Source organism: Pollicipes pollicipes, unplaced genomic scaffold, assembly GCF_011947565.3.
Source record: "Pollicipes pollicipes isolate AB1234 unplaced genomic scaffold, Ppol_2.1 Scaffold_6686;HRSCAF=7923_pilon_pilon_pilon, whole genome shotgun sequence".
In the NCBI taxonomy this organism is placed as follows: Eukaryota; Metazoa; Arthropoda; class Thecostraca; order Pollicipedomorpha; family Pollicipedidae; genus Pollicipes; species Pollicipes pollicipes.
This window is the reverse complement of record NW_023596921.1, coordinates 43,796,647-43,823,658: the sequence shown is the minus strand read 5'-3', so window position 1 is coordinate 43,823,658 and position 27,012 is coordinate 43,796,647. Positions and strand designations below refer to the sequence as shown.

The following is a 27,012-nucleotide window of genomic DNA, read 5'->3' as shown; positions in this document are numbered from 1 at the left end:
GGTGTCTCACATTGTAACCACGGCTGGCGGCTGAACGGTCGGCGCGGCTTGTGGGATTACGTATGGATAGAGAGTGTGAGCGATGGGTTTGGCGTGTCTCCAGCCACGGACACCAGGGACGCACGATCTGGTGTACAGTGACCCTTTCCACCGTGCACACGCGAGTAAGGCACCGCCGCTGTCGGTTGTTTTCCCGACTTGAAATGACGGTCGTGTCTGATAAAACTTGGGTAAGGGGTTTGCCGCACGTCTCATCGAGGTCTTTTGCCCGGCTGGTCAACACACAAAGGTCTTGGAATTCTCGAAGTGGGCTTGCATCTTTTTTCGTTGACTGCATGGTCTGCTGCTGTCTTATGGCCTGCATGTCAGTCATTGACTAGGCTACAGAGCTGTGACTAGAAAATGGTAAGTAACGGTGGCGACATTCATGCCACACCGTCACGTGAGAGAAATTTGAGGAATTTGTGCCCGGCGCCTCAGAATTTCTTCCAAATTTGCACGCATTTAGACCTCATATAGCAACAGCATGTGAGGATGTTACCATGTGCGACGTCTCAAGTCACGTTCAAAGGACATTGACCTTTGACGTTCACACAGGTACGTTGGTTTCAAGTTTCAAATGCCTCTAAGATTGGTAATCGACAGCCTATTTGTGTTAATCTATTATGCACAACTGTCACAGATAGCAATACTCTACGCCGAAATTAGCAGTGACCACACTTTAGCCTTTTACTTGTGCTTGTGACATTCGAAACTTACATTTTAGCCCCGTTTCGTAAGTTGAGTTTCTGTAAAAGTTTCACCCATATATGTCTTGCACGATCCTCAATACACACACTGGAACGGCAACATTCTCCAAACTATTTGCCCATAGCCCGGCTTGCCCGGCCAGCAAGGTATCAAGCCCGCAAAAGCCCGCCTACCACAATGTTGAGTCGGCATTAACACGCATATATTCTAAAACCGTGATACGCGGTGAGCCATTTCTCCCTATTTTTAACCCTATACATATTATGCCTAGGACATCATGTCAGTGTCATCTCGTGCAAAACATTGTTTGGCTAGCATCATTTTTGAAAGCATTGATCCAAGTACCTGGGCTATAAAATTTAGATTGTACCAAGGTAGACCTTAAGTGCTCTTATCCCACCTTTCAAATACAAATGAGAAGGAAGAGAGTATAATTTAAAATGGCTGGTCCACCAAGATATGTCAGATACTTTACTGTTCCACCACATCTCAGTAGACCGTATGCCCTGTGGTATAAACTTGCATCATCTGATGCTGTGCACTGACAGAGTATAATGTACTGTTTTCAAGGCCATAAGAAGTGTTCGCAGCCCCCTACACTGTGCATAGGCACAGACGCCATTCCAAGGCGTTACAATCGCTGCTATGTACTAACCGGTGTTCAAAAACCAGACGCAAGCTCTTATGCGTCGTTTGCTCTACTTTAGGGGATACACCATGCAACAACACGGAATAAACAGCGCACGACAGTTTTCGAATTGCTCACACATATCCCTGACCACTATCCATGCTTCATCCCACCCATCGCCGCCGTGTAAGTGATGCTGTGTCCTCCTGGAATTGTTGAGACACGTTCACAGATACATATATATAAAAAGAGGGTAGTACGATGAAGTAGCCAATAACGCAATGATGGGGATATCTGCTTGACTAAGAAATTGTCTTGTCTTGGGCAGTCTTTTCCATTCAAAAGTGTACAAATAATTATCAGCACGTTTCTTTATGCCTGATGCCTGCTTGAATACCTTCAATTGAGGAACATGCACTTTACCATAACGCAACGCTTGAAGTGAGGAATTTTAAGACGCAATGACTAGAATTTAACAAGATGTTATAACGCCATTTTCTTTTTTTAGCTTCCCTCCAGACGTCTTTTGAGACAGGATTTGAGGACCTATCTTTCATGTGATATCAAAACGTTATTTCCGCGCCCACTCGAGACGTTGAAGACGGCCTTTGCCTTAAGAACATTCAATACATGTTTTGCATACCAGGACGGATCTTTAGGTGATTGGAAGGTAATGATGTCTTGTGACGTCATTTTGGGACGCCGTTCAGAAGCGTTTGTGGTGATGCCAACGTATTTCTTATGGACATGGCTAAAAGTTGTTACGAGAAATGGCCAAAACAGATGCCTCAAAGCAGACCATTTTGCTACCAGAGATGCCAAACCATAAGCATAACAGTAAAGATGGCATTTATCGGCAGTCAGAACTGCACCGCGCTCCTAATGCGGTAGACAATTTCAGCATCAAAGCCCGTGCTGTACTAATGCACTATGAGCCCGGCTCTGATGTCAGCAGCGTGTTCAACGAGAGAGCTGAGGCAATCCCCACGCCTGGCGCCAGGCCTTGAACTGAACCCAACAAACGTGAAGATCAACACTCGGGACGAAACAGTGACTTGCTGAGAGCGATGCAGTATCAAGGACCGTGCGACAATCCATTGTCACCATCCATAAATCCACGGCAAATGCATACACAACCATGCGATGGGGCGGTGATTCCGACACCATCAGACGACAGACCGGCCTGTCATAACTACATCTGGCACTTACTGGCTCACTTTCCTTTCTTGAGGAAAACCAAGTACTGTTGACCGTTATATGCAGCATTTGCGACGACTGCAAGCGATGGTGGTATAGTGGTGAGCATAGCTGCCTTCCAAGCAGTTGACCCGGGTTCGATTCCCGGCCATCGCACGCGTGGTTTTAAACCGAAGCCCAGCACACTGCTCACCCGCCAATGGTCGCCGCGCGAGCGGTGAGAGGGAGGCGAGTGGTTAAGGCACTATCAACTCAACATCGCCCCAGTCTTTGGTCTTTCTCATATCGCCCACATCGGAATTCAAACATGTGACATGACCATCTCTCTTATGTACTGGCATATTTCGCACATAAACGTCCCAACATGCAAGCGGCCGTTGCTCCCGCTTAGCCAACACTCCGGGGGCCCCGAGGTGCCGGCCGACCGGCGGGCCGACGCGCGCGCAACACGAACCGACGCCGGCACGAGGCGTGATCAACGGACCTCCTCCGAGACGGTCACCATCGCCCCGCGACGCCAGGTGTACGAGCTCATCTCGTTATCGTCAGCGAAAATGCAGAGGTATAACTCCATGAGCGGAGAATACTGAGGGACGGGGCGGGGGCGTGCGGTGCACAGACCTTTCCAAAGGCGCACCTACGCTCCCGCACAGCACCCCACTCCCAGGCAGGAGGTGGAATAGGTAGTAAAACGGGATAATTTTACGTAGGAGGGTAAAGCAAAACTAAAACAAGTAAAACTACGAAGCGTCACGCACATCAGGCTGTGTAGGGAAGACGACGTCTTTTAAAACTGATGACAGCTTGTCGAGCGTGTAAGCGATGCAGTTCGAGGGCCACGAGCTGCGAGCGCGTCACACAGCTACAACACTGACTTGGTGGATAGATGGGGAGATGCCCAGGAATATGCCTTGGTGGGTAGGTACCGTGTATTTATGCACTAAACGGTGGAATCTGCATACATGGGGTTGCAAACAGCATTATAAAACCAAGAGATGAATCGGGCAGAACGGGGGCGAGGAGGGGGTGCATATGCCATGGCAGTTTAGTCAATACGGGCTGGTACCTCCCCCACCCCAACAAGGTATCTGCCTTGTGCTAGGCGCCTTGTTAGTGGGTAGGTACCGTACCGCATGGTACTACAATTCAAACCTCATTCCCCTCATGTTGTACCCAATATTTTGTCAATGTGATAATAACTGAGTAATACATTTAAAATACGCATTTCCTCGTTTTCGTCGAATTAGTTGTGGTATGCTTGTGGTTGAGTGTTCGCTTTTAACCAGGGAACTGTTGGGAGGCGGGCATGACCATCCCCTATCCTCTCCTAGGCGGGGCTGACCTCGCACGAGGTTATCTGCCGTGCTCCAATTGCTTGTTCAGGCAACTCTGGGAGCCGTCAACACATGACTTCCTTCAAAGGGGACAGTGCAGCGACCATAATGCCCGAGCACCTACCCATGCAGTACCGTTCTATTCGGATCCGACATGTGTCTCAGTAATGGATTTTCCAATTATTTTTGCCCTACACCTACCATATTTGTACTCGGCATACATAATAATATTGTTGGCTTTTTATGCAACACTGCATAAAATGAGATGCTTAATACATTCTTCAATTAGTCAGAAAACGCAAGCAGCATCGCACGCGGTGCTATATCTTTCTGTGCACATTTGACCACTGTCCACCGCTTGAGTACAAATGTGTGTTGAATATAGATGTAAGAATGTTATTGCGCAACAAAAACAACAAATGATACGCTTAAGACAGTTGCGGCAACAACCAAAGGCTATCTGTTTTTTTCAATGCACATAATCGACCATCGCAACAATAAAAAAGATGTTTGTTTGCTGCACGACATCATCTGGTACTTCTGATAAACAACAGCTGATTTTGAGTCTAAAAATTCGTCGCCAGTGAAATTCACGTCGCGTGTCAGGACTGTTTGTAATGCTCGGTGAGCGGAGGATTTATTTTCGGTTGGATTTTTTGGGCAAGGAGCGGCGATATTTTCTTTAAGAAAAACAAAACCAGCCTTAGTCTCAATTATATATTTTCCTCCTATCTCCGCTGCCACCTGTCAACGAAGGCCGCTTATAATTCCTACTCGAATTCCTCTTCTGTCGCAGCACAGCGCAACTCCGCCATCGTTTCTCGCCGACGGGCGCCACCGTCTCCGCATTGGCCGCCACCAAAGACCTTAGCTTGACCTATTGATTTAAAGGTCGGCCACCGATTGCTGATTTGTCAAGCGACCGGCTCCATCGGTCAGTAACGTCACTCAGGCGGCCTGCAGAAACCAGCCTCGTACTCGCAGTGCCTCAGCTGTCAGGTTCTAACTTGGCAACACCATGGAACATCTCCGATGCATCGCTGGCCTGCTGCTGCTGCTTTGCTGCATCGGGCAGCTGGAGTCGTCTGGTAAGCTGAAGGTTTTGGGGGATGCTGAGGGACGCCAGCGCTGTTGTGCGCGAACACGCTTCGCTCCGACCTGCTCTAAACGCGCCGTGCTGATTGGAACTCTCCCAGCATCAAATAAGCCATCACAAGGGCGCTCGTGGACCGAGCAAAGCGTAACGTCAGCTCAACACAAATTGTGTACATTCAGGGGCCCTGCCCGGCATGGCAAACCGCCTGTATGATGTATTATGTGCTTAATTCGTTGCAACTGGTGATTACATCACCATGTTACATTCAGGAACAACTGGCATGGCACCTTAAAAAGTGATACCGAATTGCTTACTCAAGTGTACACCTGGAAATAATTCAGCTGCGCACGGTTGTACCAGGAACCACTTCAGGCGCTTCCTGTGCGGTCATGACTGGGATGGCCCGCGGCCGGTGACACCGGCCGTGCTTAAAGGTCAGGTTATGCCAGAGGGCAGAGCAGACCGCGCCGAGCATTGTAACACGTCACACTTTGGCCACCAAGTTCTGCCAAAGACCTGAAATTTCACGATCAAATGATGAAGCACAGGGCTCGTGTAACAAGCACTGCTTAGCGTGGGCTCTGATTTTAGGAATTAATTTATTCCGAAAGCTCGGACTAAGTCTTTCAAAAATTAAACTATACAAAAATGACTGACGCAAAAAAACAAGGACGGAAATAAAGGGTCTCAACTCCGATGACACGCCATCGCGGTTAGACGACATCAGTGCGATTTTATTTTGAAAAACAGATAATCGTATCGGCACAAACGTGTGTCACGGTGTGATGCCGGTCGCACTGGGGCAAAACACAGATGCACCAATTTCTACGGCTCTCGGGGCTACCGTCAGGCATCCGCAACCAGAACAAATGGTTGTGCCTGCAATAGCGTATGTGAACAACAGATCCTCCAATAAGGTGGATACAGCCCGGTTTACAAACATCCAATACTCAGTATTTATCTTTCGTTTATTACATCACAAACACCGTTGTAGGCCATAGCGGTGGATGCAGATACAAACTACTACATACCGCATAATTGCGGCAATTTTCTATCGTACATCAATGCTATGTTTAAGAATGGTCCGCAATTATAGCAATACAGAGCATCAATAGCCTTAAGTATACAAAAGCCAGACACTACACACCATGCAAACTTAAAGGGAGTGTATGCGATACACGACATGGTTGGGTCTAACAGTAATGTTGTCAAGGTCTACATTGCTACGTCAATGATAAGATTTAGATAGTTGACAAAGCCTGGCTTGCTTTCATCTGCATTCCAGCGGTCTCTATCGCAGCTAAAAAAAATATCGTTCGCACTTTTTTATTTATCATACTTGCTGAAGGGCAGTGTTCCACATTTGCATGGGCATTTGGGGTGAAATAGCTTTCTTAAAGACCGTTCGGTGCAGTTCACAGCCCAGCCTCTTTTAAGACCTAAACTTCTCTAGTTTCTGAGCTAAACGCCCGCGAAGGTGTGCAGACTTTTTCGGAAAGTACACCATGGCCACACATGCCTCGCTGACGCCATGATAACGCCATTCAAATCCTGTCATTCCGTTAGCCATGAGGCGGTCAAAGCCAAGAAGAGGAAATTCTCGGGTCGTTTATATCTGGCATTTGTGAGCACGATTTTCGATCGCCAATTGGCTGTGCAATGTGCGATGACTTAATCAAACAATGACGTGTAAAGGAGCACATCTTCTGTTATATAAGTCACGACGGTCAAAACTGTGTTTCAAATTATAGTTTCGGCGCTAGCTATCATATATATATATATATATATATATATACATATATATATATATATATATATATATATATATATATATATATATATATATATGCATGTATGTATGCGTGTATATACGGTCTTTGAAGCCTATTTTATCGAAGCCTGATGAGTTCTTGACTTTGGCAGGCTTTCTGTTGATTCGTTTCATGTTTTTAGTAAGCTTTTTGTGTCGGATGAAGTAAAAGATCAATAAATGAATCATACAAAATATCGTGTGTTTGTTGTATAGTCATTCAAAAGCTACGTTTCGGTTTAACAACATTAAAACACCAAACAAATATGGTATGATTAAGATAAGACATGGTATGACAGCTTGATCGTATATGGTATGGTCTTACACGATCGAAAGGACACATCATACATACGCGATGGTTCGAATAAAAAAGCAACTGGTTTCAATACATATGCAGACCTCTGTAGAATACTTTCACACATTCACATACATTTAATGTTCCCCACAACTTGGGGACTGCTATATTTCACAAAGGGGCAACGTAACGCAATTAAGTTGTTTGAGTGTTGGGGCATGTTGATAAATGAGTGGGACTTCTATGTTATCAGTCATGCTTTGTTGTGTTGTTTTTGATGACTGTGTGTTATTGTTATGTTGATGACACCCACCCCTCTCTCAATGCCCAAGGTACCGATACTTGCGTCATTTGCAGCTCCGTCTTCAGAAATTTGGTTATTTGGCGGTCATGTGGACCCTTCCCCTTTCTTTTGTTATTCCCAAAGCGTGAGATGGCGTGGCCAACGCGCGCCATGCCACGATTCCTTCCAGAAGTGGCTGGCGCAGCCCATTATACATTACATCCAAAGGGAGATAGCGAGAGGTGGCAATAACATCTTAAAGATGAGATGACTACACGCTCACCGTAGTTCGTTATAGTATGGTAGGATGTAATTACCATTTGCTGTTACTACAAGAGTGAAAGCTTTTTATGTCCCACGTGTTTTTGGAGCGCATCAAACTTCGTTCTACCACACACCTCTTCGAGTTGCATTGTTCACCGGTAACTCATCTCTCGTCGCTGCCATCGTATCTTACTTGATGTCATTGGCTGGCATCAAAGAAGAGTGTCGTCATTCCGAAACCTAACTGCACACTCAGATACATATGTAACAAATATTTCCATCATTGAAAGTACCAGTTGCCTTAGCACTTGAAACTCAGTTAGTTCGCATTTCAAGGTAAAAAGGTTATACCATATTTTGCACTAAGTAGCACTTTATTCAGGGCATAAAGCGTTTTCGTTCTTTCTTTTAGCATTACCGTGTCCAAAGGCGGAAATTTTGTTGTTAACACGTATATTGCACCAGCTCTGCCACAGGCATCAAATGTTTTCGCCAAAGAAATCTCAATGAATAGTGCAGTTCTGAGCTATGAAAACGTCAGGTTATCTAACAGCTGCGGCTGTTGAAAGCAGGCAGTCTAACTTATGTAAGTTGTTCACTGCATGAGTGAGGAACAATAGCCACTTAGATAAGACAGTATACTAGCCTTATTCCTCTGAAAAACCAGGAGAATAGAGATATAGTTCAGTTGATATTTCGGCAACATACCTTTCTCGAAACAATAGCAGAGGTGAATTCAAAATTACCTGCCGATGATCCTACTCGATTTTTGAGGTTCTTTTTTAAATAAACAATAAGCCGCAGTTTTTACAGAACGCCAACATTAAGGGGACTAAACAGAGAGTCTTGCCAGACATTACGAAGACACAGTGCCTATGTAAGAATTGGAATGCCCGGACATGCGTGTACATGAAAACGAATTCAGCCGAATAGCATCACGCACCACGCTTCATTCGAGCATGCAAGCCAGCTGAAGTAAACAGGCATCACATATCGCGCACGAGCTATGCATACAAACGATTTCAAATGGAACAGGCGTTCGCACATCACGCGGCAGGCATCACTCACACGTGTAAACGATTTTAAGCTAGCACACATCACACATAGAGGCACATTATCGCCCTCGCATAATTGGCCATGATGACCCTGTATGTGAAGATTTGGTCGCCGACTTTTTATAAGAACGATTTACTCATTTTCCTGTCTGGGTAGTCCTGCGCTCTGTAGATGACCTTGAGCTCTTAAAGGGCATAGGGTCCATACTTCTCTCGATTCAGCCTCACAGTCTAACAGCTGCTGATGGCAAAGGAAACCGGTGTGTCGTACAAAACTGAACATTGCGCAGAGATTACCAGGCACTGACTGCTTTAAAGAGTAACAACCACGTGTCCGACTTTCAGAGCCCGTCTCGGCGCCTAAACGTATCAGTTGCGTGAAGTTGTGCCCGAAGGGTCAGCGTTGCGAACTACGTCGCCGGTGCTCCCATGGCGTCTGCTTCGACCACCACCCCGGTGTGCGTCAAGTCGCCAGCTCCCGTAATAGAGCTTCCCCCCAGCTGCCAGAACGGTCCGATGCCGCCGACTGCAGACCTGCGTGCTGCGGCAGGTCCTCTGTATCGGCGCGCCGTGCTACCCCGTGCCGGTCTGTATTCCCCGATCGGTGCGCTACGGTCCGATGCGGAACTGGCACCAGTCTGTGTGACGGTGAGGAGGTCTCGCTCGCGACCTGGCCCTGGCTCGCGACCCTTTATGCCGAGGTGTGCTCGTAAATACTTCCCCAGCTGCCAGTTCACTGTCAAATGTGTGCCACGGGCCAAGCCCAAGCCCGGCTTCTGTCCGCCGCCGGAGCAGGTGTCCCAGGCCACGTCAACCTCTGCCACTACGATAACGACTGCGCATTCCAACCTGCTCTGCTGTCCGGGGCGTGTCCAGAGGGGGACTCAACTGCACCGCCCACCGCCTTCCCCGACCCGTGCGCCTACAAAAAATGCCCTCTGCATGCACCAACTTGTGTCGCGGGTGTTTGTTTACATCGGGTGTGCACACCCGGGAACTTCCACTGCACCGGCGAGAAACAGTGCTTCTGTTCTCGAAAAGCCAAAATAGTTTGTACAGACGTGCCAGCGACTTCCGGGTGTTGAGTTTTTTCAAATTGTTGCTATTAGTTTTTTTGAGTGAGATATTTGATAAAATTAAGGATGCATTGCAGATATAGAATATATTGTCAGCACTACCACCCCGGTATCTGTTTTCATTGGAACCAAGTGCAACTGCTGTTCACCCGTCGCTTTGAACCGTTTGTAATGCTAAATATCCAGACGCTTGCAAGTGCATATGGAGCACTACAGAGTCCAAGGTTTCTAGTTATTCCGTGAAGCAAAATAAATGTGCACACAGATTAAAGTCTGGCTTCAAGGGCCTCTATAAACTTCGCTATGAATGGAGGGAAGGGCTGTTGATGTAGCGTTACGGAGGTGTAACAAGGGAAAGAGGGGGGGGGGGGGGGGTGTTTGGACAACTTAACTTTACGTTCAGGTGTTGTTGCAAGTCGTGATAACATCTTTTGAAAACGAATTAAAGCCCAATAGCTGAATACTGTTGGGCTCTTCTCCTGGCAAGAAACACGGCTATTACTTGTTTCGAGTTTCATTCAGGGCCTTAACGAACCTTTCTGGGATGCTACGTTTAACGCAGCGTAAACGGGGTACGGGGTGCGCAGCGTTATCAGTGCGAAACCAGGAGAGATAGGCAAGGTTAAAAAATAGCACGGAATGTGTAAGGTAATGCATGAACATTTCCTTACCATGTCCATCCGTTATCACAGACACGGGGAGCTTTTAAAGGAGCTGCGGATTTAAATGTATTTTCCCCGGAGCGTGGCAAAAATGGCGACTTACGCATTCTGTAAAGACGTCCACATGCCGATCGGTGGAGATACTAACCGTTCTGAAGAAGCTTGCTGTTTGCGGCGCATTAGTAGTTCTATTTTAGGATACAGAATGGGACTTAAAAATTACAAGATGTCATCTAAATCTTGCTAATGACCATGGAAACAAAGGTAAAGATTATTACCCGCGGCTTTCCATTTTTTTTAGTAATTTCTATGCGCAGCTTGAGCACTCACTTGCTTTAAATGGAAAATGTATTTTATTCTCGAGCATACAGCCGAATACACGAGCATACACAACTTCTATGAGCTTGACATCTACTTCGGCCAACTTCGGCCAACCTTCCTGCAACACAAAGGTCACTTGTCGCGCAAATGACGTGTCATTACGAGGGGCCGCTGTCGCATGGCAGCTGGCTGCGTATAGGTCACTGACTGCCCCTCCTGGCCGCGCACCACTCCGCGTCCACTTGTGCAGCGAGCAACAACATGAGTTGTCACCAACCGGTCTTCTTCGTGTTACTGCTCTGTGCGGTCCAACTGCAGGCACTCGGTACGTTACCCTCAACATTTCTTGCTTCCAAACAGTTGTTCCCAAAATGCTTCTCGAATGTCTGATAAGTGGACAGTTCGTTTTGAAATGTGTAATGATAGTCCATCCAGCGCCCTTCGGCATTACCTAATGGGTGAGCACATGCAGGCGGGGGGGGGGGGGGGGGGGGGGGGAGGTGGGGAAGCGGGGGAAAGGAGCAGTAAAATGTTTTAAGCGCGTTTAGCACCATTGTTTCTTTCTTATTCGGGCATGATGCACCTCAGGGAGAGGGCAGTTCCCATGGTTCTCTGGCCAATAGTGACAACAAAATATGACAACCGCAATCCTCTGATCAACGGCGCCTTCTGCGAAAGAGGTGATGGTGCTTGCTTTACTTCCAGAGCCCGTCTCGGCGTTTAAAGGTGTCAAGTGCGTGAAGATATGCCTAAAGGGTCAGCAGTGTGAGCTGCGTCGCCGGTGCCACCGTGGCTTCTGCCTCAGCCACCGCCATATGTGCGTCAAGTCGTCATCTCCCGTAGTGGGGCGTCCCCCCAGCTGCCAGGACGTCCGCTGCGGTGATCTGCAGACCTGCGTGCTGCGGCAGATCGCCTGCTTGCGCGCGCCCTGCTACCCGGTGCCGGTGTGAATCCAGAACCAGTGTGCCCTCATGTTCTGCCGCGCTGGAACAACCTGCGTGACAACCGTGGCACCCGGCTCCAACCCGACCTGCTCCGACTTCCCTCGCTGCCGCTACTCTTTCAGCTGCCAGCCACGGGCCAAGCCCAAGCCAGGCTTCTGTCCGCCGCCGGAGCAGGTGTCCCAGGCCAACGTCAACCTCTGCCAGTACAACAACGACTGCGCATCCAACCTGCTCTGCTGTCCGGGTGCATCCAAAGGGGGACTCAACTGCACCGCCCCCGCCTTCCCCGATCCGTGAGCTGGCTTCAAGTGCCCTCCTGCTCCAAACATCGCGGCGGGCACGTGTGCAGTGCCCATTTGTCTGGATCGTGTGTGCCTACCGGGCAGCTCCTTCTGTAGGGATGGAAAACAGCTGTTCTGTTCTCATCATGCAATTATCGTCCGCACAACTCTCCCAGCTCCTTCCAACTGCTCTGATTAGTTTAATGTGGAACTTTTGGCAACTTGTGGCAATTATTCGGGCACGGTGGCGCTTCTTTATTCAAGCTTTGGAGACACCCCACAATTAATATCAAATCATTGCCTGTTCTCGGTGTATGCAGCATGCATTTGCTGCCTTAGTACGTGTGTGACCTATTCTCAGATTGCTTCAGAAGTTGATTGAGGACATCAAAAACTTAAAATATGGGTTGAGCAACGGGAGACGTCCTATTTAGAACGCTTCTTTGCCATGAATTGGAAAATATTGGCTTAAAAAATGCTGGTTGACTTCCTTGCAACACAACGAGCTCAAAATGCGTGAACTATTCCGCCAATTGTTGGATATATATGAACAATGCATTCTTCGCTAACAAGAAGAGTTAGTGTATAGGTAGTCACAATGAAGAGAACTTCATCCGCAGAACGGCGCGTACATCGTGCTCAGTAAGCGGTTTTTTGGATGCGTATCTTCTTTTATCTTCTAAGGGCCACACAGCCGCTCTTCAGCAATGGTCTCCTGTTACACACGACGCGTTTTTGCGCGCTGCACTGCGACATCTTCGAAGCGTATGAGTCCGGTTAACACAGTGTGTGGTGTCGAATAACGCTACGGGGTGTCGCCCTCTGTGACAGCCGGCTGCCCCTCCTCTCGAGCGATCTGGGGGTCAGCTGCCGGGGAGGGGGGGAGGGAGCGGCAGCACGAAACCTAGGCTGAGGCGGACGTGGCGGCACCGGCTACTCAACCTCGCTTGTCTTCGGCACCGTTGAGGCCAGGAGGACTCGGGGGCGGGCATGGGGTGGATCGAAAATGGAGGTGATGCGGACGACATACCACAGCAGGACTGGTGGTGAGCAATTGTTTTGTACCACGTCCTTTGTTTAGTGCGTATCTGGCACTTTCGAAAGAATTTCACGAGTCGGTGCTCACAATTTACATATATTTCATAACATAACAAGCGCGCACATAACACTGATGGATGACTATGCTAATACGAAGGCAGCATAATGGGGATGTATTTTCGACCAATAGAAGTGGTCATCAATGGTCGAAAGAGCTGTGATGAAATTACAAAAAGAATGTTGTGTTTAAAACTTGCACTGCGTGCGTTGCATTGATTGGTGGCCAACTTAAGTGCGTTGATGCCTTAAATTGTACTCAGGTACACCAGACACGGATAGCCCGATGATCAGGCATGTTCCTTGCCTTGACTATTACATGGCCAGTGAGGTGGTAGTGTTCGTGTGGAATTTCCAGATGATCGTGCATGCCTGGTGACCTTGAAATAGTTTACACGAAATAGTTCGTACAAGTTCGGGACTGTAAAGCATAGAAATCACAGGGCTTAAAGAGAATAATCTATGTTTGGAGACGTTGAAATCAAGCATCATATAAGCTTAAAAGCTTGATTATTACTATTGACACCGTTTTGAAGGGAATGGTACACATTTGAAGACATTGGAGCAAGTATCAGATATGATGGAATGAGCTTACTTATGACAATTGGTACACTTTAAACGGAGTGTTGCACATTTTATGTGGACTTGAACAGAAAAGACACTGAAGATCATTCGACGCAGTTTACAGCCCTGCCTAAGGCTTCCTGTTTAGCTGTACGCCCGCGAAGACGTGCAACCTATTTCGGAGAGATTTTCTTCGAGATCACTCAGCAGTCGCTCAGCCAGAGCCTTGACAAGGGCGGGGACACAAGATTGACAAAGGGCCCGCTGATAGTGAGAAGGCCCCCTCCCCCCAAACATTCGCCAGATATGGCACATTTCTTATGTTCATTTTTTCATTATTTTGATTCATCAGTATTTTTCATAATCATCATCAGTATTTTCATTTATGTCCTACTTCTTCCTGTATAACTTGAACAGAAGCCAGAAGCTACCGCGAGATGAATTCTGACTGAAATTTACACTGCATGAACTGAAGAAGTCATGCGTTAAACAAATGGATGAAATGCATCGCCCGTGTTCCCCATTTTGCAATGGTCCAGTCGACTCCTTCCAAACCGGTAGAAGTTTAGAAGGAGTTATGAAGCTTGGTCGTTACTTTGTTATGTGCGTAGTTTTAAACACGCGCTCTAGCAGATCATAGAAACAAAAACCTCGACGCCAGGCGCTGCAGTCTCCCAGCCCTAGTAGGCCCTGCAGCGGCGGTCCTGTGACTCATATTGGCCTGTAGGTAACGCGCGGACGTAAATTACGACACACCTAAAAGACGTACCTCTGAACACCGTAGGACATTAAATCGCACTTTTAGAAGATGTCCCGGCGCATATTTCACCTGCGCGATTTTTTAGATTGGCGTTAATAACGCATTGACATTTACAGCGCCGCGTAGTGGCGTTGGCTTGGATCTGGTGGTGGAACTGATGGGTTCATCTTCAGTTTTTTCGTGTTGCCGTAAGTGTTCATCTGTTCTGAGAACAACCTAAAAGTTTAAAAAACGCCCAGTTTTTTCTTTGAACGGTGCGAATTAATTTTGAAACGCATTCGCAACTATCATTTTACGACGGTCTTTCTGGCGCGGGACGCGTGGTGTTATAGTGGCCAACGCCGTTTGGTTTTCCGGAAACTGCGACCCAGACCATCGCTGTCCTTGCTCGCGAGATTTTGGGCACGCAGGCTCAAGCCTTTTGGCGTGAGTTGTTCCACTCATCGATGCTACAAAAGAAGTAACGTTCTCATGCAAATATGGAACGACAATGTTGGTTTTTAAACTCGCGTCGACCCTGTCTGTTCAACACTGATGAGCCCCATTATTCCCGGGTAAGGGGTCTTTTGAGTGGAGCACTACGGGGCACATTTTTGTTCCCGGTCAGGAGCTGAAGGGCCGTCCCACCGCGGGGTGTCTTCCGCCTGCCATTCTGACGACACGGTGCGGGACCCCTGGTCGATCCGGAGGCCCTGAAAGGGATACAGCATATCACATGGGTCCCTTCCCGACGCGGAAAGCTCTCGGGCTTTGGTTCAACGGCCTTTATGCTGGAACTGGGTTGGAGGACCCGTCGTCCGGCATTGCGGGCCTCGACTGGCACAGGACCGTTCTCTTGTCTCAACGTGAACACTCATCATAAGCTTCAATATTTCTCTTTATGTGAGAGGGACCCAGTCCAACGCAAGAGGTCGTCTGTCATTCGAGGTCTCGTCCCTGTCTATGTTGACCAAATGCTCCCCTGACCGACTTGAGACTTGGCCGGCATAACACATCCTGTGAGGCACTGGCCCCTGACCGATACAGAAGCCCAGCATTGTTGCAGGGGGCCCGGTCAATGTAAATCACCGACCTGGCCTTTTTCCTGCTAGGGGAATGCGCACCCAAGGTTCTGACTGACAGGGAGCTAACTGTTCGGCCGACCGAGACACCGGCATTGTCTCAGGGTCTTCAAACGATGCAAAGCACCTCTGAATGCTATTTTAGGTCTTAGGTCAACTGAGCCCTTGATCGTTGGTTCCGGTGGACCTCCCGGGCCCTCTTCGGACCTCATGGAATACTGCCCTTGGTCGGCTAAGGGCCCCTTCCAAGCACAGTAGCCTTTATCAGGCACTGCGGGCCCCTGACCCCTGATCCTGAATGAACCCTGAATCCCTGAAATCCCTTAATGAGACCCAACCAGCACTTCGTGCCATTAAGCCTCCAATCGGGCCCTTGATCGCCGGTCCCGGTGGGTCTTCCAGGCTTTTGTCAGTCTCTAAGCCTCCTCAACAACTGCCTCTAGACGACTCGGACTCCTTGCCAACACAGGACATCCGATGAGGCATTGTGGGACCCCTGACAGATGCTGGGGCCCCAAACAACGTAAATTGCTGGCTCCTGCTTTGTTCCTGATTGGGGATGGGCCACCAGGCCTTGCCCACACGTTGCCGACTATACTTAATTGGTGGTGTCTGGCCGACATATGGACCCTTTTCGACTCAGGGGCCCCTGATTAGCGCACATGGCCATCTGGATGACACTGGCGTTTCTGGCCCGCAGGGCCGTGCCCTTCAATACAACCTCTGGTTGGTCTTTCGAGCCCTTTAAGCCCTTAAATCAGGCTTTAATCGTAGATCCCGAGGGGTTCGAGGGCTTCTCGGAACCTAATGGGGAGGGGTGGGATGCACATGCCCCCTGTGGCTCTCCTGCCGGCGCTACTGGCAGCAATCAAATGGAATACAAAAATGGTCGAGTCGTTCATGTCTGGCGTTCGTGACCACGATTTACAGATACAGCGGCGGTCAGTTGGCTCTCAAGCAATGTTGTGCGAGGTACAATGGCGTAATTAATAAAACCTGGACGCATTGAGTCTCGTCGTATATAACGCTTGCTTCAATGTCTTAAAGTTGGACCGTTCTCTCCAACGTAACGTAGCGTTCTAGACTGGAGCAATTTTAAGACGCAATAGCAAGAGGCTGTCATCAAAGGATAGTGTACGACACATAACGCCACTTTCAGAGTCATTTAGGTGCATTCCAGACATCTTTTCACGCGGGATTTAAGGATTTGTTTTTGATGTGACATCAAAACGTCTATTCGGCGTCCTCTCGAGACATTCAAGACGTCCTTTGCATACCAGGACGTACTTTCATGTGATTGGGAGGTATATGGTTGCATTGTAAACGTCATTTCGTCAAACGTCGACCGACGGACCGACCTATAATAACTACGCCTGATACTCACTGCCCCACTTTCACTTTTTAAGGAAAACCAAATAATGGTGCAGCATTATATGTAGCATTTGCAACGATCGCAAGCGATGGTGGTATAGTGGTGAGCATAGCTGCCTTCCAAGCAGTTGACCCGGGTTCGATTCCCGGCCATCGCACGCCTGGTTTTGATCCGAGAGAAGGCATTCAGTCTCACACCCGGCACGCGCACAGCTCGAAGGCCAGCACGCTGCTCACCCGCCAATGGCTGCCGCGTAAACGGTAAGAGCGAGGCGAGTGGTCAACACACCATCAAACCGACACCACCCTAGTCCCGGTGTTCTGGACATCGCCCACGTCGTTAGTCAAAATTGTCCCACCGCAATTTTTTATTGCAACTAGCACATTTCGCACACAATCTTTCCGACGAACGTGGCCGTTCCTCGCGCTCGGTAACGGGAGAGCGGGACTCGACGCCGGGACAAGGTGTCGTCGAGTGACCTCCTCGGAGACGGCCATATGTGGGGCATTGGTGAGGAAGCCAAGATGAAACTTCACTTCAGTTTTGCTTATCAGTGGCACGTGTGTTTATCGCAGAATCATGACTATTTTGGCATTAGACTGGCAATCAAGTCGCAAATTATTAGTGACAGTGACAACCATCAGTGATTCAATATCCATCAGATCGGGACCACTGAATACATCCCTGAATTCAGATGAATCCCGAATGCTAAATGCGAGATACAATGGGCTTCCGGCTGCAAGCCATCCAAACCTGCTACAGATGTTCAACCTTCCGCTAGATCAAGTAACCGTGCGTTCGATATTGTTGACGATGACCTGTCTCATCTCAAGCATGAAGGCAGTGCTGAGACCCCGAAAGGTCACTAGCTTGTGTACGTGGATGTGATGCCTTGAGGTAATCCTACCGCATATAGTCCAGGGACGACAAGTTGGGCCAGTGAGAAGCCCACAATATGGCTGACGCGGCCTTCTAACAAAATAGTCCGCCATCCAGTCTAGTAAGACTCGTAGCGTGTGCGATGTCTCCCTGTCCTGTAGGAGCCATCTTTGTCCTTATCGATCCCGTGAAGTTGTCCCTTGACCCCCAAAAGGGTATCAGAGCGATGTGGTGCTTTGAGGTGATGTTGACGGGCTCTCGTTCACGGCTGATAATAATATTGTGCGGAGCCAAGACTGACGAGTGTGAAATCATGAATGATTAACCTTGTTTTTTATCATGTTTTCCATTGCGGGCAATGAAATCCCACCACACTCCTGACTGCATGAGTAAGACACTTGTCCCGCATTGTCAGGGACCTTGGATGCTGCGATAGATGAACCGACACGATGATCGGTCTCAAACGACTCCGGGTGTAAGAGCTGCTCGAAGAGCGTGACCTACAAACCACTCACGTACACATTAGTGCATGTCCACAAGGACTTCAAGCTGCTCCGCCTCCTCACCACGCCACCAGGCCCTGCAATATGTCCTTCCGTTGCACATGGACAACGGTAAACTATCACGTCCATTTTCCACGCTTGGGGCAATTTGGTCGGCGCTCGTTTTTGAGTCGCGAGCGTGAAGCGTGGTGCCCAAGGATGTAAAATGTTCGCTGCGGTATGATTGGTGCATTGATTGTCCCTGTCCAGGAAACAGTTGATTAAATTTGTTCTGGGATACCCTACAAATGGCGTCACGAAACGGGGAAATGTGTGTGTAAATATATTTATTTATATATATATATATATATATATATATATATATATACATCTATGCAAATTTAACCAGGGCTTAAAATTATGTATTACAACAGCACGAACGTAAATGCTAAGGATAAAGTACGAGATACACTGCGGCCACTTCGCCGCTTTAGGCAGCTTAATGACATGGGTGAAGGTCAGTGGCTGCAAACGCTAGATTGAGAGAGCTATAACCAAACGAATTACTTTCCCGTTTTGGCATCCAACTCGTACAACCAAGCCCCATATCAGCGTCTCATCACACTGGTCGCATCAATGGCGAAGTCATGTAAACCCCTACAGATTCCTTCGGTACATTGGACACACACCGTTGTAGCTTTCTTAGGATATTTTCCGCCTGAGATGTGTTGGCTTTGGTGTTCAGCTCTCAGTCCTGCTTCTCTTCACGCTCACGAGACCTCAGTATGAAACTTAAAAAGAAGTGTTTGACATTTGTATAGGGTTTCAGCTGAAATATACGCCTTATAGATCATTCCGTGCGTGTTCCAGCCCGCAGCATTCGCCAAGCCGCTTCTGTGATTTCTCATGCATCTGATTAATTATGAACATTGATTGTGGTTTGTGAGATATAGCTTTTTGTGTGGAAACCAATAATGGTTGAGTGCACCACACCTTCGCAATAACGGCCAAGTACAGTGTGCTGTGGTATTTATGAAAAGGACCCATCTAACTACTTGCCAACGAAATCAGAGTGAAGTTTTGAAAATTTGGGCTGCTTTTCTTAAGCCTTTCAGTTAGATGCTTGCTCAAAGTTGCTCAATTCGTGCAGCCTGGTGTTGTGGCGTACTACGTCTGCTATGGGTTTGGTGCGACTGGTGCCCTCACTGTAGAAAATAAAAACATGTTTGTCGCATGATTGTATTGCGATTCGCAACCCACTGATGCAATCAGGAGTGTGGTGGGATTTTATTGCCCGCAATGGAAAACATGGTAAAAAAACAAGGCTAATCATTCGTGATTTCACACTCGTCAGTCTTGGCTCCACACAATATTATTCTCAGCGGTGAACGAGATCCCATCAACACCACCTCGAGGCACTACATCGCTACCGCTCTGCTGCCCTTTTGGGGGTCGTGGGACAACTTCTCGGGATCGATCAGGACAAAGATGGCTCCTACAAGACAGGGAGACACCGCACACGTTACGAGTCTTACTAGACTGGTTGGCGGAATATTTTATCGGAAGGCCACGTCAGCCGTATTGTGGGCTTTTCACTGGCCCAACTTGTCATCCCTGGACTATATGCGGTAGGATTACCTCAAGGCATCACATCCACGTACACAAGTTAGTGGCATTTCAGGATCTAAACACTGCCTTCAGACTTGAGATGAGACAGGTCATCATCAACAAGATCAAACGCACTGTTGCTTGACCGAGCGGAAGATTGAACATCTGTAATAGGTTTGGATGGCTTGCAGCCAGGAGCCCATTAGATCTCGCATTCAGCACTCAGGAGTCATCAGAATTCAGGGATGTATTCAGTGGTCCCGATTTGTTGGATATGGAATCACTGCTGACTGTCACTGTCGCGAATCGTGTTATGCGACTGAATTGCCAGTCTAATGCCAAAATAGTCATGATTGTGCGGTAAACACACGTGATGAGGAAGCCGTAAGTGAAGGTTTATCTTGGCCCTCTTATCAATGTCCCATATATGGCCGTCTCGGGGGAGGTCCCTCGACGACGCCTTGTCCCGGCGTCGAGTCCCGCTCTTCCGTTTCCAAGCGGGAGTAACGGCCACATTCCGGTCGGAAGGATTGTGTGCGAAGTGTGTTAGTTGCAAGAAAAAATTGCGGTGGGGCAATTTTGACCAACGACGTGGGCGATATCAAGAACACCGAGACTAGGGTGGTATCGGGTTGATGGTGTGTTGACCACTCGCCTCCCTCTCACCGCTTGCGCGTTGGCCATTGACGGGTTAACAGTGTGCCGTGTGGGGATGCCTCCTCTCGGATCAAAACCATGTGTGCGATGGCCGGGAATCGAACCCGGGTCAACTGCTTGGAAGGCAGCTATGCTCACCACTATACCACCATCGCTTGTAATAGTTGCAAATGCTGAAAATAACGGTCACCAGTACTTGGTTTTACTTAAAAAGTGACAGTGGGCCAGTGAGTGGCAGGCGTAGTTGTTATAGGCCGGACTGTCGTTCGACGTTTGACGAAATGACGTTTATTAGACAACTACTAGCATTCCAATCACACGAAGGTGGGTCCTGGTATCCAAAGGGCGCCTTGGACGTTTCAAGAGGACGCCAAATGGGAGTTTTGATGTCACATCAAAAATAGATCCTCATATTCCACGAGAAAAGATGTACGAAAGGCACCTAAAAGGCTCTGAAAGTAGCGTTACGTGTCTTACATTATTCTTTGATGACATCCTCTTGCCATCGCATCTTAAAATTCCGCCGATTTCGAACGTTTCATTACCTTAAAAGGAATGTTCCAACTTTGAAGAATTGAAGCAAGCATCGTATAGGACGATACTCAATGCGTCCAGGTTTTATGAACTACGCCATCGTACCTCGAACAACATTGATTGAGAGCCAATTTATCGCCGTTATCTCTAGAAATCGTGCTCACAAACGCCAGATATGAGCGTATCGACCGTTTTTGTATTCCCCTTGATCGCTGCCAGTAGTGCCGGCAGGAGGGGCACAGGGGTCATGTGCATCCCCCTTAGGTTCCGAGAGGCCCTTCGGGCCCCTCGGTGTCTACAACTGAAGCCTAATTTGAGGACTTAAAGGGCCCGAAAGGCTGACCGGAGGTTGTATTAATGGGCCCGGCCCTGCGGGTCAGGAACTCTAATGTCATCCAGGGGGCCATGTGCGCTAATCAGGGGACCCTGAGTCGATCACGGCCTATATGTCGGCCAGACACCACCAATTAAGTATAGTCGGCACCGTGTCGGCATGGCCTGGTGACCCATTCACCCAGCAGGAACAAAGCAGGAGCCAGCGGTTTACATTGTTCGGGACCCCAGCTTCTGTCAGGGGTCCCACAGTGCCTCACAGGGGGTCCTGTGTTGGCACGGAGCCCGAGTCGTCCAGAGGCAGTGTTTGAGGAGGCTTGAAGAGCCTGGAGAGCCCACCGGGACCGGCGATCAAGGGCCGAATTGGAGGGCTTAATGGCACGAAGGGTTGGCTCTAGGTCACGTAAGGAATTGCGGCCCTAAGGGCCGTTACGTGAATTATCAGCCAGTGGTTTTCTGCACCTTTTGAAAACCCCTGAGACAATGCCGGTGTCTCGGTTTGCCGAACAGTTACCTCCCTGTCAGTCAGAACTTTGGGCGACCATTTCCCCAGCAGGGACAAGGCCAGGTCAGTGGTTTGCATTGACAGGGCCCCCTGCAACAATGCTGGGCTTCTGTATCGGTCAGGGGCCAGTGCCTCACAGGATGTCTAATGCCGGCCGAGTCTCAAGTCGGTCAGGGGAGCATTTGGTCAACATAGACAGGGGCGGGACCTCGAATGACAGAAGACCTCTTGCGTTGGACTGGGCCCCTCTCACAAAAAGAGAAATATTAAAGCTTATGATGAGTGTTCACGTTGAGACAAGAGAACGGTCCTGTGCTAGTCGAGGCCCGCAATGCCGGACGGCGGGTCCTCCAGCCCAATTCCAGCACGAGCCATTAAACCGAAGCCCGAAAACTTTCCGCGTCAGGAAGGGGCCGATGCGATATGATGTATCCCTTTAAGGGTTTCCTGATCGACCAGGGGTCACGCACCGTGCCGTCAGAATGGCAGGCGGAAGACACCCCGCGGTGGGACGGCCCTTCAGCTCCTGACCGGAAACAAAAATGTGCCCCCTAGTGCTCTACTCAAAAGACCCCTTGCCTGGAAATAATAAGTCTCATCAGTGTTGAAGAGAATGGGTCGACATAAGTTTAAAAACGAACCTTGTCATCCCATGTTTGCCTAAGAACGTTCATTCTTTTGCAGCATCGATTAGTGGAACAACTTACGCCAAAAGGTTTGAGCCTGCTCGCCCCATATCTCGCGAGCAAGGACAGCGATAGTCTGGGTTACAGTTTCCGGAAAACCAAACGGCCTTGGCCACTGTAACACAACGCGCCCCGCGCGATAACGATCGTCTTAAAATGATAGTTCCGAATGCGTTTCAAATTAATTCGCATCGCTGAAAGAAAAGACTGGGCGTTTTTTAAACTTTGAGGTTGTTCTTAAAACAGATGAACAGTTACAGCAAAACAAAAAACTGAAGTTCAGTTCCGCCACCAGATCCAAGCCAGCGCCACTTCGCGGCGCGGTAAATGCCATTGCTTTAGTAGCACCAATCTAAGAAATCGCATGGCGAAATATGCGCGTGGACGACCTTTTAAAAGTGCGATTTAATGCCCTAAATCGTTCAGAGGTACGTCTTTCAGATGCGTCATGACTTTCGTCTGCCCGTTGGCCATGGCTTAATATTAGCCACAGAACCGCCGTTCCAGCGCCTACAATGGCTGGGAGACTGCAACGCCTGGCGTCGAGGTTTTTGTTTCTAAGATCTGCTAGCGCGCATGTTCAAAACTACGCACATAACGAAGTTATGACAAAGCTTCATAACTCCTTCTTAACTTCTATTGGTTCAGAAGGGGTCGACTGGACCATTACAACAAAGGAAACACCGGCGATGTATTTCATGCATTTGTTTAACGCATGATTTCTTCAGTTTATGAAGTATAAATTTCAGTCAGAATTCATCGCGCGGTAGCTCCCGGCTTCTGTTCAATTTACACAAGGAAAATAAGAGCATAAATGAAAAGCATTCCCTCATTAAGAAATGTGCCATATCTGACGATTGTTTGGGGGAGGGGGCCTTCTCACTATCAGCGGGCTCTTTGTCAGGCCTGTGCCCTCCACCCTTGCCAGGGCTCTGGCTGCGCGACTGCTGAGCGATCTTGAAATAGTCTCACTGAAATAGGTTGCACGTCTTTGCGGGCGTACAGGTAAACAGGAGGCCTTAGGTAAGGCTGTAAGCTGTGTCGAATGATATGCAATGTTTTTCTGTTTAAGCCCCCATAAAATATGAAACACTCTCTTTAAAAGTACACAAATTGTGATGTATACCAATACGTAATGTTTCAATAGCGTCATACATGTCTGAGTGACTTTCAAATTGGCAGCACGAAATAAGCTGCGCGAGATCGCGCGCGTCGAGGTTACAAACAAGAGAGTTTGGGGTCTGAAAAGAAAACGTGGCTGTAAATCGTAGAGGATGATCTTGAAAATAACTCTCTAAGTTCGAAACCTCACGCCAATGGGGAACCATTCCCTTTAAACCGGTCACTACTACTACGTTGTGCCTTGCCTTCACCTCGTTTCTGAAAAACGCTACATTTCTTGCTGTATACGAGAGGAACAAAACATAACGCTCTTCACCAGTTTAAAACGATTGTCTCACCTTTGGACCATGTGTCAAAAACATACCCTCGGGAAACCTCAGGATCATTTGCGTATATTAATAGCACCGGGTAGCGCCATTGGTTCACGATCAATATACATTACTCAGCCTCCTTTAAACCTGTTGGCTCAAAAGTGGCACCGCTGCCGGTGTGAATAACACCAGTACAAATGAACGTTTGTGAGTCGGACAGTGGGCAGCATGGGCCAGCTACCGAGGAGGGCATTGGTGGAAGTTTAAACTAGTGCGTCACTATAGACCATGTGATGTTCCATTTCGCAAGGCCAAAGTACACTTTGCGAGGAACCATGGTAGTAAGCGCCACATGGAAGAAATCGAAGTCGATTATTAGGGAAACAGTTGGACAAATTAGTGCGCTGCAAATATTACATAGCACACCCGTTGGAAAAAGCTAACTGTAAAGTTTTACTTTCATAGCAGTGAACAGGGCATCCAAGAAAAGCTTCTCCCAGGCGCGTTTTTTCAAATTCAAATTCCTAGCTATTCAGAGAATTTTGAGAAAGTCTTATCTACCGTACACTAAGTGAAAAGCAAAAGAAAGGTGGCATGCTTCCTTTTGATTAATGCCTTTGAACCTACGCCTACCAAGGGTGTCCACACCGAGATGTGTCATCAGTAGCAAAACCAAGTGAGACAAAGGAGTGTCTTGGCACTGGGGCCCAAAAAGTACGTGGCATTGCAAACGTTTTTTCCCCCAAAACTTAAACTGCCGAGGCGCGAGCCGACTGCAGTATCGCCACAAACCAACGCCTGGCATTGCAGCCACCGCATGCTGAGAGGCGGCAGCCACCACAGGTAACAACAAACTGTGGGCGGCAAGCGATACAAAGTAACTTAACCCATCAAAACGGTGCTGCAAAGTGCTGCTTAAAGCGACACGCGAGAAAATGTACCGTTTTAAGTTTCAATATGCGGTTCAGACATTGCTTTAATGATTGTCATATGACAGAACCTTAATGTGTTGTTGAATGTGAACTCACACGAGCACGTTTGCCAGTGCTGCTTTTTGACTTCACGCGTAAAAACTCACTTTTCTTAGACAACCGATGTACTGCAAACACAACCATGCACATCATCTGACTCAGAACGCATCATCTGGTGTACAACTTAAACACACAGCAGGACCTGCAGTCTGCACCAGGGGCGTGTAGATAAGGGTGACCGAATGCACATTTTTCTCCTGGCCGAGCCTGCGTATTCTAAGCCCCGGCCCAAGCAGCGAGTGCTCAGAGACCGGAAACCCGAAGCGCGTGTTCTCGGAGATTTCACGGTGGCAGAAGTACCGCGCAGCTTGGCTCTGCAGTTTGGCGAAGCACCGCACAGCTTAGCTCTTCAGTTGCCAAAGTACCACGCAGCTTGGCCCTGCAGTTGCCAAAGCACCGCACAGCTTAGCTCTGCAGTTGCCAAAGCCCCAGTCCCAGTCCTTGTCCCCCCCCCCCCTAGTTCTCGATAGTACGGCGCTGGTCTCGCTCTGCTATGCGGAGGACGCCCGGGCGATGCTGCACTAGCTGCTTCCAAGGTCCTGAGACAACAGGGCTACGTTCCTATTTGGAAAATGTCGCCAAATCCTCCGCCCCTTCATGTAGAAGTGTATGACGTCATAAAGCACGTCACCTACGTATTCTCAGCTGTTTTCCACCAAACACTTTTGAATCGCCGCGGAGACGATGTCCACGAGCCGTGACAGTCAGATTCAAATATTTAAGGTGTATACTTCTCAACAGCTGCCTATACCATAAACGACACAAATGAACGACATCAGAGGCATAGGAAGGCAAATAATCGCACCCGACTAAGTAAAATGTTATATTGATGAATCAGCATTACGCGAAAGTAATGCCATGAGATGTTCCTGTCCTGCCGCAAACACGAAATTTCACCGCCAGATCGATGGGAACATAATCACGCAATTTCGCTACAAATACCATTGAATATTCGCTGATGATGTAGCAATTTGGTGTGTACATCACTCAACAGACACAGCTACTCAAGTCGTCCAATTGGTTCAGTTCAGTTCCACAGCATTTCAGTATCGTGTGATACACTGAGTTTGAAGTTAGCTGTGAACAAATAAACCAGCACAGTTTTTTCAAGAGATGATAAACAGATACATTGGTTGCTAGATCCAGCTACCATAAACGGGAAGTAGCCCCCGAACTTTTGTATACATTTCTTGGCATATCTCTTGATTTACGCCTGATACCAGGAATAAACGTGAACTGGATAAATGTGAACCGGACAGTAGTGGTAGCCTTATTCTTCGGAGAAAAATTAGGAGAGTGAACATAGAGATGTGTTGATATTTCACCACTTCTGCTATTGTTTCGATGAAGGCATGTTGCCAAAATATCAGCCTACCTATATCCACACTCTTGTGGTATTTCTCCGAGGTGTAAGGCTGTTACTACTGTCTTATCTATGCGAATGCTGCTCCTCGCTAATGCACTGAACAACTTGCGTAATTTTGAACAGCATGAAGGCCCAACGTCGTCTCAATGTCCTTCGCGCTCTGCTTTCCACATAACTGGGTGGAGACAGAAAAAACCCTGAGCAATCTTTTCAGCTGTTTATTTCGATCAACAACGAATCTAAATATTCTATACAAACATACCTTGGTCGCTTGAAGCAAGAGCTTATTGATGATTCCCAAAACGCTGCACTGCAACCGATACCTGGAGCTTTACGTGCGACTCCTATGTGTGCCCCATGAGCAAAAACCAGGCTTCTCTTTTTAGCCATTAGGTCCCAAATAGCTTTATTCAGGTAATCGTTAAAGCTTGATCGCTCATCAAGTATCCCACTAGCCCTTTTTTTAGCAAAACGTCGGAAAATTTGTAACCGGCTGCACTGAGACAAATCCCCACGGTGAGAATTTAATACATCGACTGTCCGAGTGGTAAGGACACCCAACATAGTTTTGCTTTGAGAAAACCTAATCAAACGAACTTTTGTTCGTCATTAAATCAAGATTAAACAAGTTCAATACAAGTCATTCGTTC

The 27,012-nt window shown here is 48.1% G+C and overlaps 3 non-coding genes across 3 annotated transcripts; 2 read left to right on the top strand and 1 right to left on the bottom strand.

Annotated features, from left to right (window-relative positions):
* Window positions 1-2,659: 2,659 nt before the first annotated feature.
* On the top strand, window positions 2,660-2,731 carry TRNAG-UCC (transfer RNA glycine (anticodon UCC)). Its single transcript has one exon. It is a non-coding gene; the product is annotated as a tRNA-Gly (tRNA).
* Window positions 2,732-16,933: 14,202 nt separating this feature from the next.
* Window positions 16,934-17,005, top strand: TRNAG-UCC (transfer RNA glycine (anticodon UCC)). The gene has a single exon. It is a non-coding gene; the product is annotated as a tRNA-Gly (tRNA).
* A 3,552-nt stretch (window positions 17,006-20,557) lies between these two features.
* Window positions 20,558-20,629, bottom strand: TRNAG-UCC (transfer RNA glycine (anticodon UCC)). Its single transcript has one exon. It is a non-coding gene; the product is annotated as a tRNA-Gly (tRNA).
* Window positions 20,630-27,012: the final 6,383 nt, after the last annotated feature.